Below are 15124 nucleotides of genomic sequence, written 5' to 3'. Positions count from 1 at the left end.
ATTATTATTATTATTACCATCTCTGTAAGGATGCTTCCCAAATCTACATCTCTAGCCCTGATCTTTAGCCTTCTCTGCCATCTCCTATTTCTTTCTCCCTTCAGGACATCCCTACTTGGATGTCCTACCAACACCTCAAACTTAACATGTTCAAAACAGAACTTCTCATCTTCCCACCCAAACCCTGCCCTCCCTCTGACTTTCTCATCACTGTAAGACAGCATCACCATCCTCCCTGATGCATGTCTGTAACCTTATCCTCAACTCATATCTCTCATTCATATTCAATCTGTCACTAAATCCTGTTGGTTCAACCTTCACAAAATCACTAAAATCCTCCCTTTCTTCTCCATCCCAACTGCTACCATATTAATCCAAGCACTTATCCTATCCCACCTTGATTACTGCATCAGCCTCCTTTTGCTGACCTGTGTCCTGTCTCTCCCCACTTCAGTCCATACTTCACTCTGCTGCCAGATCATTATCCTACAAAACCATTCAGTCCATGTTTCTCTACTCTTTAAGAACCTCCAGAGGTTGCCCATCCACCTCCGTATCAAACAGAAACTCCTTATCATTGGTTTAAAGCACTCAAACACCCTGCTCTCCCTACCTTACCTCTCTGATTTAATAATAATAATAATTAAGGCATTTTTTAAGCACTTACTATGTGCCAGGCACTGTTCTAAGCCCTGGGGTCGATACAAGATAAATGGGCTGCACCCACAGTTCCTGTCCACATGGGGCTCACACTCTTAATTCCCATTTTACAGATGAGGGAACTGAGGCACAGAGAAGTTAAGTGACTTGCCTAAGGTCACACAGCAGACAAGTGATGGAGCTGGGACTGGAACCCATGACCTTCTGACTCCCAGGCCCGTATTCTATCCATTAGGCCATGCAGCTTCTAATACACCCAATCCCCAATCAATCAATCAATCAATCGTATTTACTGAGAGCTTACTGTGTGCAGAGCATTGTACTAAGCACTTGGGAAGTACAAGTTGGCAACACATAGAGACAGTCCCTACCCAACAGTGGGCTCACAGTCTAGAAGGGGAAGACAGAGAACAAAGCCAAACATATTAACAAAATAAAATAAATAGAATAGATATGTACATATACATATCTACAAACATATATACAAATATACAGGTGCTGTGGAGAAGGGAAGGAGGTAAGACGGGGGGAAGGAGGGGGGGAGGGGGAGAGGAAGGAGGGGCTCAGTCTGGGAAGGCCTCTTGGAGGAGGTGAGCTCTCAGTAGGGCCTTGAAGGGAGGAAGAGAGCTAGCTTGGCAGATGTTGGGAGGGAGGGCATTCCAGGCCAGGGGGATGATGTGGGCCAGGGGTCGACGGCGGGACAGGCGAGAACGAGGCACGGTGAGGAGATTAGTGGCAGAGGAGTGGAGGGTGTGGGCTGGGCTGTAGAAGGAGAGAAGGGAGGTGAGGTAGGAGGGGGCGAGGTGATGGAGAGCCTTGAAGCCGTGGGTGAGGAGTTTCTGCCTGATGCGCAGATTGATTGGTAGCCACTGGAGATTTTTGAGGAGGGGAGTAACATGCCCAGAGCATTTCTGGACAAAGACAATCTGGGCAGCGGCGTGATGTATGGATTGAAGTGGGGGAGAGACACAAGGATGGGAGATCAGAGAGGAGGCTGATGCAGTAGTCCGGATAGGATGAGAGCTTGAATGAGCAGGGTAGGAGTTTGGATGGAGAGGAAAGGGCGGATCTTGGCAATGTTGCGGAGCTGAGACTGGCAGGTTTTGGTGATGGCTTGGATGTGAGGGGTGAATGAGAGACCGGAGTCAAGGATGACACCAAGGTTGCAGGCTTGTGAGACAGGAAGGATGGTAGTGCCGTCAACAGTGATGGGAAAGTCAGGGAGAGGGCAGGGTTTGGGAGGGAAGACAAGGAGTTCAGTCTTGGACATGTTGAGTTTTAGGTGGCAGGCAGACATCCAGATGGAGATGTCCTGAAGGCAGGAGGAGATGCGAGTCTGGAGGGAGGGGGAGAGAGCAGGGGCAGAGATGTAGATTTGGGTGTCATCAGCGTAGAGATGATAGTTGAAGCCGTGGGAACGAATGAGTTCACCAAGGGAGTGAGTGTAGATTGAGAACAGAAGGGGACCGAGAACTGAACCTTGGGGAACCCCCACAGTAAGGGGATGGGAGGGGGAGGAGGAGCCTGCAAAAGAGACTGAGAATGAACGACCAGAGAGATAAGAGGAGAACCAGGAGAGGACGGAGTCTATGAAGCCAAGGTTGGATAGCGTGTTGAGGAGAAGGGGGTGGTCCACAGTGTCGAAGGCAGCTGAGAGGTCTAGAAGGATTAGGATAGAGTATGAGCCGTTGGATTTGGCAAGCAGGAGGTCATTGGTGACCTTTGAGAGGGCAGTTTCCGTGGAATGTAGGGGACGGAAGCCAGACTGGAGGGGGTCGAAGAGAGAGTTGGTGTTGAGAAATTCGAAGCAGCGCGTGTAGACAACTTGTTCAAGGAGTTTGGAAAGGAATGGTAGGAGGGAGATGGGGCGATAACTAGAAGGTGAAGTGGGGTCAAGGGAGGGTTTTTTTAGGGTGGGAGAGACATGGGCATGTTTGAAGGCAGAGGGGAAGGAACCAGTGGAGAGTGAGTGGTTGAAGATGGAAGTTAAGGAGGGGAGAAGGGACGGAGCGAGAGATTTCATGAGATGAGAGGGAATGGGGTCAGAAGCACAGGTGGCCAGAGTAGCACTTGAGCGAAGGGAGGAGAGCTCCTCTGAGGATACGGATGGGAGAGTAGCAGAGAGTGTTGAGAGCCGGGGGGCTGGAGAAGGTGGGGGGAGTGACTTTGGCGAGGTCGGACCTGATGGATTTAATTTTATTAATGAAGTAGGAGGCCAGATCATTGGGGCGAGGGAAGGAGGAGGGGGAGGAACCGGGGGCCTGAGAAGGGAATTAAATGTACGGAAGAGCTGACAGGGATGATGGGCATGGGTGTCAATAAGGGAGGAGAAATAGTGTCCCCACACTTCACTCCTCCAATGCCAACCTACTCACTTGTCTACCTCATCGCTGACCCCTCACCCGTGTTCTGCCTCTGCCCTGGAACTCCCTCCGCCTCATCATATCCAACAGACAATCACTTTCTCCACCTTCAAAGCCTTATTAAAATCACATCTCCTCCAAGAAGCCTTCCCTGGCTCAGCCCTCATTTCATCTTCTTCCACTCCCTTCTGCGTCAACCTTGTACTTAATAATAATAATGACATTTATTAAGTGCTTACTATGTGCAAAGCACTGTTCTAAGCGCTGGGGAGGTTACAAGGTGATCAGGTTGTCCCACAGGGGGCTCACAGTTTTAATCCCCATTTTACAGATGAGGTAACTGAGGCACAGAGAAGTTAAGTGACTTGCCCAAAGTCACACAGCTGACAATTGGCAGAGCCGGGATTTGAACCCATGACCTCTGACTCCAAAGCCCGTGCTCTTTCCACTAAGCCACGCTGCTTACTTGGATTTGAACCCTTTATTCAGCCACACAGCACTCATGTACATAGTCATAACTTATTTATATTAGTGTCTGTCTGCCCCTCTAGACTATAAGCTCCTTGTGGGCAGGGAGCATGTCTACCAAGTCTGTATTCTGTACTCTCCCAGTGCTTAATACAGTGCTCTGTACACCATAAGTGCTCAATAAATATGATTGATATCATGAGGCAACTCTGCCACTCTCATCCACATTAAAGGCAAATGATTGACTTCAAGCTCTTTACTGGTTGAGATGTCACCTGCCTCCACCTCCAATCAATCAGTGGTATTTATTGAGTACTTACTGTGTGCGGAGCAGTGTACTAAGTGCTTCAGAGAGTACAGTACAACAGAGTTGGTAGACCTGATCCCTGCCCACAAGGAGCATTTATATGTCCCCAAGCTCCTGAAACAAGGCAACCAAGAATCCGATTAATAGGAAGTGTTCAGATCTCATCTTGCTCTTGTAAAGATGGATGAGGCCAAGTGGATAAACTAAAAGGAAACTGTGAGCAAAATAACATTTTCCAGGAAGAAGAGGAAATATGGGTGACAGAACAAGGCATAGACTGAACAATGATCATGTTGGTTTGTGTGTGGGAATGTTTCCTGTACTTGGAAAGGATCTATTAAAAAATGAATAAGCCTTGAGAAGTGGAAATGATCACTGGAAGATAATGAGGGATTTTGTTAATCCAGGAGAGAACACCTTTACTTGGCCCTTAGAGATGAGCCTGGAAATCTCCAGGAAGCTCTGAATTTGAGATCCAGGCTAGTTTCATTGACACTGAGACATTTCAGTTAGGCATGCACTTTTGTAGCTTTGGAAGATCATTTATGGAGGTAAAAACCCACTTGCCTAGAAAAGCAGCATTCCTCAACCCGGTGGTTATCTGTCCCATAACACAAGTGACCCAGAGTGAAACTTAGTATAGACTTTTAAACATGTGCCTTTAGGTAATGCTCTATGGTTTGAGTAATTAGTCTCAGAGTGGTGTGCACCTGAGAGAGAAGGGTCCGTGATATTTGGGCTGATATGTTTCCCAAGTGAAGGAAATCAACTATTTTCATCAAATTTTCCAAATCTCCGCCACCCTCCTTCATCCCACAAAAAACCCTCACAATGAATGATCTAGTTTTAGAAGTATTTTCACTTTCTATGGGTAAGCAGGAGACTGGTGCCTTTGAGATGAGACAAGACCCTCTCAGCGTGGCTCAGTGGAAAGAGCCCGGGCTTTGGAGTCAGAGGGCATGTGTTCAAATCCTGGCTCCGCCACTTGTCAGCTGTGTGACTTTGGGCAAGTCACTTAACTTCTCTGCGCCTCAGTTACCTCATATGTAAAATGGGGATTAAAACTGTGAGCCCCCGTGGGACAACCTAATTACCTTGTTTCCTCCCCAGTGCTTAGAACAGTGCTTTGCACATAGTAAGTGCCTAATAAATGCCATTATTATTATTATTATTATTATTATTATTATTGTTATAATACAGAAGGAACACTTTCAAATTTTCTCTGACCTGATTCTCTTTTTTGGACCAGCTACTACCTCACTGTCTATTTTATGTATGTGTTTGGAAGGTAATTTCCCTGGTCACTAATGAAGTCGTCCAGCAGAGGGATTTGTTCCCAAGAATTGTAGCCCACACTGGGCTTAGTGAGTCTGTTTTTGTCTCCCAGCCATTGAAAGGGAAACGCTTGCTGTGGAAACAGGGCTGAAAATATAAAAACAATTTCTAACTAGAGCCCTGCCCACCCTTGTCACCCCTCCACTGCCCCCTGCCACACTGGAGGTGAGGCGGGCTTCGGGGTGGGCAGGGAGAGAGCGATGGCAGCCGTGACTATGATGGCAAGCAAGGAGAGGGCACAGAGCAGGGAAGGAAAGGCAGCCCCTGATCTTCATTTAGGCACACAGCCCAGGGGCTCCGGGCAGAGTAAAAGGTGAGAGGTAGAGCTGTGTCTGCCAAGGAGATGGCAGACCACAGGGCCTTGGGGGGGAGCGGGGGGAGTGTCAAGCCCTCCCCTGCCCCCTGCATTCACCCAGCTCAGCCATCCTCCCCATTTGGTGCCTTTACAGTTCCTCGCCCCCCCCAACCTGGGCTGCTCATTCCAGGACATTTTTTTTTTTTTTGGTACTGGAGCTGAATTCAAATCAGTTCCGGTGAACTTCCAGCACAGTGTATGAGTAGCTTTGGACTGAGGAAATTAATAGACCATGCTGTTCTGGCAGTCTTTGATCCTGAAATACAATGTGTCTTGTAACCAGAGCAGTAGCCTCATTGGATTTCCCACAGGCAAAGACTGTTAAATGAGAGACTTAGAAGCAGGATCTTGCCTTCAGATTCAGAAGGCACCAGAATACTTTCTAGTTGAGTCTAGTATTTGGATGCGACAGCACACACATCACTAGGCCTGAATGGTCTCCATCCAAGAGTTCTGAAGGAGGGAAAGTTGCAGAACATTAATTCAGTTATTTATTCATTCGGTCATATTTATTGAACGCTTACTGTGTGCAGAGCACTGTCTAAGCACTTGGAAACTACAATTCAGCAATAGAGACAATCCCTGCCCACACTGGGCTTACAGTCTAGAAGGAGGGAGACAGACATCAAGACAAGTAATCAGGCATCAATAGAATCAATATAAATAAATAGAATATAGATACATGTGCATCAAAACAAGTAAACAGGCATTAATATAAATAGAATTATAGATATTACATATATACACAAGTGCTATGGGGCAGGGAGAAGGTGTGTAGAGCAACGGGAGCAAGTTGGGGAGATGGGAAAGGTGGGGAGCTGAGGAAAAGGGGGGTTTAGTCTGGGAAGACCTCTTGGAGGAGGTGAGCCTTCAGTAGGGCTTTGAAGGGGGGAAATGTGAGTGTTTGGTAGGAACACTATCTACCCTTACCAAAAGCTACTGTCCTGGAGGATGTAGAACTCAATCAATAAAAAGGGTTCCAGAGATGATCCTCAGAATTCTAGATTGGCAAGTTAGGAGACTCTTTCATTGAATTTAGGATCAGTGAGCTCATAGAAAATGACAATTATGTTGGAGGAAAAACAGCATGATTCCTGCTGGGGGACATTCTGCCTCACTAAACCAGTTGGCCTAGTTCATTTAGATTTTCCAAGAATTTAAAATAATCAACTAATTGTGGCGACTGGAGTGAATATTCTGTGTTGGATAAGAAGCTGGTGTAAAGTGAAAAAGCAAAGGGTAAAGCTAAATGGCCACTTTTCAGGGTGTACAAATATACCCTGGTGAAAACACTTAATTTCTTCCACAAATATAGAATGTTAAGGAAAAGAGCATTAAATGTAGTACGGTTTTCCATGGGAAATGATGCAAAGCGCATTAATGCATTCCCAAGATCAAAAGTTGGCCAAAATGATATAAAGATATTTTAAAACAGTGATAAAGACACCATTAAATATAGTTACATAATCAAATAACAGTGGAAATTGTTCATAATGAAAGGTTTTGACTTAGATATGTGTGAACTTATGTAAATATAGTACTTAATATTCACCATTATTTTTCATATCATTCAGCAAAAAGGTACATTGTTCTAACAAATTAAAGATGGCATTATCTATGTTGATAAAACTTCCATTACCTATGCTAAATATAAATGGACTCAAAATCACTCTATTCAGGTCAAAATACTTCCAAGGGAGGGAATGAACTAATAAGCAGCAAACAATATGGACTTTCCAGAGGGATAACTGGAAAGGATAAGAGAGTGGATTTAGGAGCCTGAGGAAAGTGGGGAGGTGAGGGGGAAGCTATGGCCTAATGGCTTCAATTTTATTATGGAGTTGTCAGGTGCAAGAGAGACAGTTGGAGGGGGCCCTGAGGGCTTCAGGTCTGGAATAATTGGTGGGGGCCATGTGCATGGGAGTCAATGAGGGAGAAGTAATACTGATATGCGGAAGAGTGGGCAGAAGTGGGGTGGGGCAGGAGACCTGCCCAGTTAAGTGAGAGGAAGTCAGGGGCTGGGAGGTCATGATAAACATCTCTGTAGAGATCAAAGTCCTCCAGGATCAGTGTAAGAAAGGAGAAACAGAGAAAAGTATCCAAGTCATTCAGGAAATTGGAAGTTGGACTGTGGGGGGAGACAGGCAGTAGATGGCAGTGACTAATATTGATAGTGGGTGGTAGAGGTAGAGGTAGATGTGGACTTCAAAGAAAGAGGCTCGCCACTTGGCTCCTCTCAGTTCCTCCGAAGTGGAGATCTTTGATGGTATGCCCTCACGAAACCCAGCTCTGTGGCAAAAAGCCCTTCACTTCCTTCTCTGAGGTCTTTTTTATATCCTACCCTTCCTCTCACCTGACCCAAGTCCTGAATCTCTCTGTAAATAAGGCAGACATTCTTTCTGTAGTTAAGGCAGTGCCCTAGGAACTGTGAATGTGCAAATTATGGTGTCTCCCATAAGACAATGGATGAGCCTCAGACCAGTCACTTCCAGCAGAAAGGTTTTGGGGCTGAGAACCTGGGTGAGGAATTGATTATAGTATTTGTGGCTTGCACGTCAGAACACTTCACCCCTGAGGGCACATTCATTCATTCATTCATTCAATCATATTTATTGAGCGCTTACTAGGTGCAGAGCACTGTACTAAGTACTTGGTAGAGTAAGCATTCAATAAATACCACTGATTGATTTTTTTTTAAATGGCAATTAAGTGCTTACTATGTACCAGGCACTCTACTAAACACTGGGGTAGATACAAGCTAATGAGGAAACAGTCCCTGTCCCACATGGGTCTTAATCCCCATTTTACAGATGAGGTAACTGAGGCACAGAAAAGTTAAGTGGCTTGCCCAGGGACACACAGCAGACAAGTGGTGGAGGGGCATTAGAACTCAGGTCCTTTTTACTCCCAATCAATTCTGATTGATTGATTAGTTGATTCACTGCCCTCCTACCCACCACATTGAGATGTGGGTCAGATTTTGGGATGGAGGTGAGAATATGCACAGAAGCCTTCCACGGTCAATTCAGTCAGTCTCTTTAGCTGGCTGGTCCCAGGAATTTGCCTGGCAGCATGGAAATACAGTTTAGATCTCACAGTTCATAGCTTCCTTTGCACATAGATAAAATATTGACCTTCAGAGGCCAGAGGTAACATTTTTTTTAATTATAAAATTGCATCCATCTATATTTGCTTTCTTTTAGCTAGATCACATCAGCCAATTTTTGCATGAGCGATTTCTCCATTAGGTTTTTAAACTTCTTGAAGGCAAGAACCATGTCTTTACCTTCTACATTATTCATTCATTCAAATGTATTTATTGAGCGCTTACTGTGTACAGAGCACTGTACTAAGACTGTGAGCCCGCTGTTGGGTAGGGACCGCCTCTATATGTTGCAAACTTGTACTTCCCAAGCGCTTAGTACAGTGCTCTGCACACAGTAAGCACTCAATAAATACGAATGAATGAATGAAGTACATTATGTTCTCAAGCACCTACTAGAATGCTCTGCATGCAGCCAGTGCTCAGTAAATGCAGTTGATGAAGATGGTCGTGTATTCATATTAATGTCTGTCTTTCCCTTTAGACTGTAAACTCATGGGCAGGGAAGAAGTCTGCTAATTCTGTTGTATTCTCCCAAGTGCTCTGCGCATAGTGAGAGCTCAATAAATACCACTGATTGATTGATGATTGAACCAGGATGCTAAAGATATTGCAGTTTCAGGACTATTTATTGCCCTTTCCATCACTGGGATTCAATTATTCCTGCTATTACTGAGTACCCATGACCTTGTTCCACTCTATAATTGGGAAGGGGGGAGATGGGGAATCTGAATAAATCAGAGTCTAAATGCCAAAGCCAGGCTTCATTCCTCTCCCTCTTTGCTGCTGACCTCTAACTTGTAAATTGTCTTACATTTTATATGACTGGGTTTTTGGATGATTCTCAGCATGAGGTGGTTGGCCTGGTCTTGGAAAGGGAAACTAGGAATCGTAAAATTAAAATGGGGAAGGGGACTTTAATTGAAGTGGAGAGTGGCCATTTCTGCTGGTCTTCTACCATTTCTACTTTCCACATGAACAGTTTGTCCCGCAACAAGGTACATTCCTTGTATTTCAATTGCTGATGAAGTCAGCAACTTACCAGAAAGGAAATCTTTTCTTTGCCGTGCTACAGGGGACTTCCTGGCTGTGAAAAATATTGGGCTCCTCCCACTTCCCCCTTCCTCCCCTGGCTGAGCAAGTGAAAAGTTAGGACCGTTAGAGCCCTTTCCAAGGGAATAAATAATCCATTTGATATAGTTAAAAGCCTGAAACACAGATCTCATCAGAGTGGCCCAGCCCCAGCCAGACACTTGTGGGTTGAGACCTCCATTTCCTGTCTCTCTCCTCCTAGCCCCTGCCCCAGTAGGCCCCCAGAGATGAGCCACAGAGGAAAGAATGTGTTGTAGATCCTTCCACTGGGCTGCTCTTGCTAAGGAGCCCCTCTCTGTGCAAATCTTCTTTACCTTCATTTCCAGATCATTTCTGGCTTTGGCCCAGGGCAGGAAGGAAGGTCTCCAGCTTGGGCCAGGTTTCTAAATCTAGCTGCTTTGGGGGCTAGAACTGCAAATGTCCAAGATCAGGCACCTGCTGGTTGTCAGAGGAAAAGCAATTAGCATCGGGGTGGCCAGCTCACCTACTAAGTGGGTACGTGCATATGCTTTTTAACAACTATTATTAAAATCTGAGTGCCCACAGGGTACATGGTACTCAAGCAGGAGTTTTGTGTTTGTGCATATGTTTGGTTGCCGGGGCTTTCTTGCTGCCCTAAAGTGCTCTATAGTTTCCTGTTTTTGTGAAGAGATTTTCCTTCCTTAGACCTTAACAGTGAAAACAAACAAGTTGAAAAACAATTGGAAAATCTGTTTCTCCCCTTCCTTCGGCCCCTCCCCACCACCCTCTCCACCCTGAGTGAACTTTTTTTTTCCTCCTTCCCATTCAGAAGAAACTATAAAGAAATTGCTCTGGAGAAACCAGCAAGGGCCCAGCAGGACAGAGATAAAATATGTGGTCAAGCAGGGGGGAGAGAAAGGGTGAGGTTTCGGGGGGGGGGGTTGCGGGGGGAGGGAGAAAGGGGCAGTGCTCATGAGTAGCATGATCAGCTATCAGGATCTGATTGTGAGTGCCACCCCATTGGAGGATACAATGGATGAGACTCAAATGAATGTTGGTTTCCAGGTTGAAAGATTTTACTACAGTGGAAGTTTTCTCAGAACTAGCTGACTCCAAGTCATGAAGCGTTCAAATGGTTATTGATATTTGTCCAGGGGAGGATGGCAGCTTCCACCCAATAAATTAAACAAAAATGTTGCTCCTCGCTGAGGGAAGGGTGTAGCAGGGAACCAGGAAAAAAGCAGGGCATAAGCATTCACCCAGCCTAGTCGTTTAGCAACTAATCTACATTCTCCTGCCCCTCCCTGCCTGAGTCAGGGCCCCTCCTTTCCCTCCTTATCAAGCCTGACTGGGAGATAAGCAGCTGATTCCAGACTTGAGTGATAGACCAGGATTCAGCCCAGAGCCCTGTGCATGGGGGATCCAGGAAGTGACTTGAACTTTAATGGTATTGTGGTTTAAGGAGTGGGTCTTGACTCAACAAGGGAGGAGGTCTGGGAATGCCAGTGCAAGTTAGCAAACAGATAACCAAGCGCTAATGTAAACAGAGGCAGAGGGGTGAGTACCCTCAGCCCTTTCATACCCAGCTGCCTATATGGAGTGGGTTCGCCCTAGTGAAGGTAGGTAAGCAGATAGGTAGGTAGGGGTATGTGTGTGTGTGTGTGTGAGAATTGTTCTTTTTGACTAAAATGAAAAGCACAGGAAATCAACACAGCCCAAGAACACTTTGCTTAGGTTTAGGTTCAGATGGCTATAGTTGGTGGTATAAATGACTATACCCATTTTAACGAAAAAGAAGTGATCTTTCCATCATGATGGCTGGAGAGGGAGGATGATGTTTTAGGGGAAGGGACTGGTTTTGTAAATAAGGTCCACTTTGGAGATCTTCCCAGTACAAAAGGCTTGCTGAAATTCCCAACCACTTTCCTAACCCATCGCCAAGCCCAACATGAAAAAAACCCGATTTCCTCCCTTCCATTGGAAAGTGTCCCGAGGAATCTGCTCTTTCTGCTGCACATCTGGACTGAAGGTTTTACCAGGGCAACTTATATCTGTCCTTCATGTTTGAAGATCATACAAATGATTCATCTTGAGCTTAAGATGCCATCTCCACTTGAAGATGGCATCTTAAGCTCAACACATCTGAAACTGAATTCCTCACCTTCCTTCCCAAATCCTCTTTCTACCTAATTTTCCCCTCACTGTTGACAACATCATCATCCTTGCTGCCTCCATAGCCTGCAGATTTGGCATTATCCTTCAGCCCCCTCTTTTTGCAACTCTCATATTCAGCCTGTTTCTAAACCCTGTCAGTTTTTTCTTCACAACATTTCCAGGATCTGCCTTTTCCACTCCATCCAAACAGCCATCACCCCAGTCTAGGCAGTTGCTAAATGCCGACTTCACTGCTGTGTCTTCACTGGTCTCCTGGCTGGCAGTCTCTCTGCCCTTCAGTCTGTATTTCATTCTGCTGCTCTGATCATCTTTCTAAAATGTACGTATCTTCCCCATTTCTCAGATTCAGTGGTTACCCATTCCTCTCCCCATCAAGCAGAAACTTGAAGCAGAAACTTCTGAACATGGCTCTCTTCCACCCTCTTACCTATCCACTCTCTTCTCCCATTCCACCATTGTGTCTCATTCTCATCTCTCCCACCTCCAACCCTTTGCTCATGCCAATCCTCTTGCCCGGAACTCCCTCTCCCTTTCAATCCACCAGACTACTTTCCCAATCTTCAAAGCCCTTCAGAAGTCACATCTCTTGGGTCATATTTCTCCCAAATCCCACTTCAGCCCTTCTGCATTCACACCAAACTGAAGCACTTCTGAACAAATTACTTACATCTCACACTACTTAAGCACTTACTCATCTAGATACCCAGCATGGCTTATTGGAAAGAGCACGGGCTTGGGAGTCAGAGGTCATGGGTTCTGATCCCTGCTCTGCCCCTTGTCGGCTGTGTGACTTTGGGTAAGTCACTTAACTTCTCTGTGATGTAGTTGCCTCACCTGTAAAATGAGGATTAAGACTGTGAGCCCCATGGGGGACAACCTGATTATCTTGTATCTACCCCAGCACTTAGAACAATGCATCGCACATAGTAAGCACTTATCAAATACCACTATCATTATTATTATTATTATTTTCCTTTTTCTACCCAAACCCTGTCCTCCCCCTGACTTTCATTAATTCAGTTATATTTATTGAGCACTTACTGTGTGCAGAGCTCTGTGCTAAGCACTCGGGAGAGTGCAATACAACAATAAACAGACACATTCCCTGCCCACAGTAGATGGCCCCACCATCCTGTCTCACATGCCCATAACCTTGTGTTATCCTTGACTCCTCTCTCTCATCCAACCCACATATTCAATCCATCATTAAATCCTGTTGGCTTGACATTCACAACATTGCTAAAATCTGCCCTTTCCTCTCCATCCAAACTGCTACCATGCTAATCCAATCACTTATTCTATCCTGCCTTGTTTACTGTATCTGCCTCCTTGTTGACCTCCCCTGCCTCGTGTCTCTCCCCATTTTTGTCCATACTTCACTCTGCTGCCCAGATCATTTTCTACAAAAACCTTCAGTCCATGTTTCTCCACTCCTCAATAACCTCAAGTGGTTGCCCATCCACCTCTGCATCAAATAGAAACTCCTCACCATTGGCTTTAAAGCAGTCAATTGCCCCCTCTACTTGCTACTCTCCTACCACAACACGGCCCACGCACTTCGCTCCTCTAAATGCTAACCTTCTCACTGTACCTCGATCTCGTCTATCTCACTGCTGACCACTTGCGCACATATTGCCTCTGGCCTGGAATGCCCTCCTCAAATCCGACAAACAATTACTCTCCCCCTTCTTTTAAGCCTTATTGAAGGCACATCTCCTCCAAGAGGTCTTCCCTGACTAAGCCTCCTTTTCCTCTTCTCCCTCTCCCTTCTGCATCACTTTGACTTGCTCCCCTTATTCATCTCCCCTCCCAGGCCCGCAGCACTTATGTACATATCTGTTGCTTGCTTGTCAATTGCCCCTCACCTTGCTACTCTCCTACCACAACCCGGCCCACGCACTTCGCTCCTCTAAATGCTAACCTTCTCACTGTACCTCGATCTCGTCTATCTCACTGCTGACCACTTGCGCACATATTGCCTCTGGCCTGGAACGCCCTCCTCAAATCCGACAAACAATTACTCTCCCCCTTCTTTTAAGCCTTATTGAAGGCACATCTCCTCCAAGAGGTCTTCCCTGACTAAGCCTCCTTTTCCTCTTCTCCCTCTCCCTTCTGCATCACTTTGACTTGCTCCCCTTATTCATCTCCCCTCCCAGGCCCGCAGCACTTATGTACATATCTGTTGCTTGCTTGCTGTGTGTATTTGGACAAGTCTCTTAACTTCTCTGTGCCTCAGTTCCCTCATCTGCAAAATGGAGATTCAATTCCTGTTCTCCCTCATACTTAGACTATGAGCCTCAAGTGGACCCTGATTATCTTGTTTCTACAGCAGTGCTTAGTACAGGGCTTGGCATATAGTAAGGGCTTAACAAATACCATAATAATAATTTTTATTATCATCTTTGAGAATGACAATGATATCTTTGAGAGAAACTGCACAGTGGCCATCTTGAAAAGGACAGTGGCATGGCCAACTTTGAGAAGGGCTGGGTGGCCGCTATTTTTGGAAAGTCTGGTGTAGCTGCCCCCACCATTGCCCCGAGGCAATGGTTTGTTTTGGCTTCTGTCCAAAGCTGGCTCAGTTCCCTGGCTCCTCCTCTCATCCTTTGCCCTTAGCCCCAAGAGCCACCTTTAAACAGGCCTTCCTTCTCCTCTGAGTGAAAAATGTGTCCTGCAATGCAATTGTTTATGTAAAGTGATCAGACAAGAAGGTAAAGTTTGTCCGGCAAAACATTCAAAATAGGTATAAAGGCTGCACAGCAAGACTCTCTGCTCTCTCAGGGGCGTCGTGGATAGAGCCTGGGCCTGGAAATCAAAAAGTCATGGGTTCTAATCCCGGCTCCACCACTCGTCTACTGTGTGACCTTGGGCAAGTCAATTCACTTCTCTATGCCTCAGTTACCTCATCTGTAAAATGAGGATTGAGACTGAGCCCTTTCTAGGCTGTGATCCTGTTGTTGGGTAGGGGCCGTCTTTATATGTTGACAACTTGTACTTCCCAAGCGCTTACTACAGTGCTCTGCATACAGTAAGTGCTCAATAAATACGACTGAATGAATGAATGAATGACAGGGACTGTGTCCAACTCGATTTGCTTGTATCCACATCAGTGCTTTGTACAGTGCCAGGCACATAGTAAGCACTTAACAAATATCATTATTATTATTATTATTAATGGCTGCAGAGAGTGCAGTCTCCTTCTCTCTAGGGTCTTTTGGGATAGCTTGGGACTGAGGTACTACAGCCTCATCTCCTCAGATGGATGGCCTTGATCGGGTTCTTTTGTTCATATCATTCATGGTAAT

This window comes from Tachyglossus aculeatus, chromosome X1, assembly GCF_015852505.1.
Source record: "Tachyglossus aculeatus isolate mTacAcu1 chromosome X1, mTacAcu1.pri, whole genome shotgun sequence".
NCBI lineage: Eukaryota > Metazoa > Chordata > Mammalia > Monotremata > Tachyglossidae > Tachyglossus > Tachyglossus aculeatus.
The sequence above is the reverse complement of the archived record's forward strand: the minus strand, read 5'-3'. Positions refer to the sequence as shown.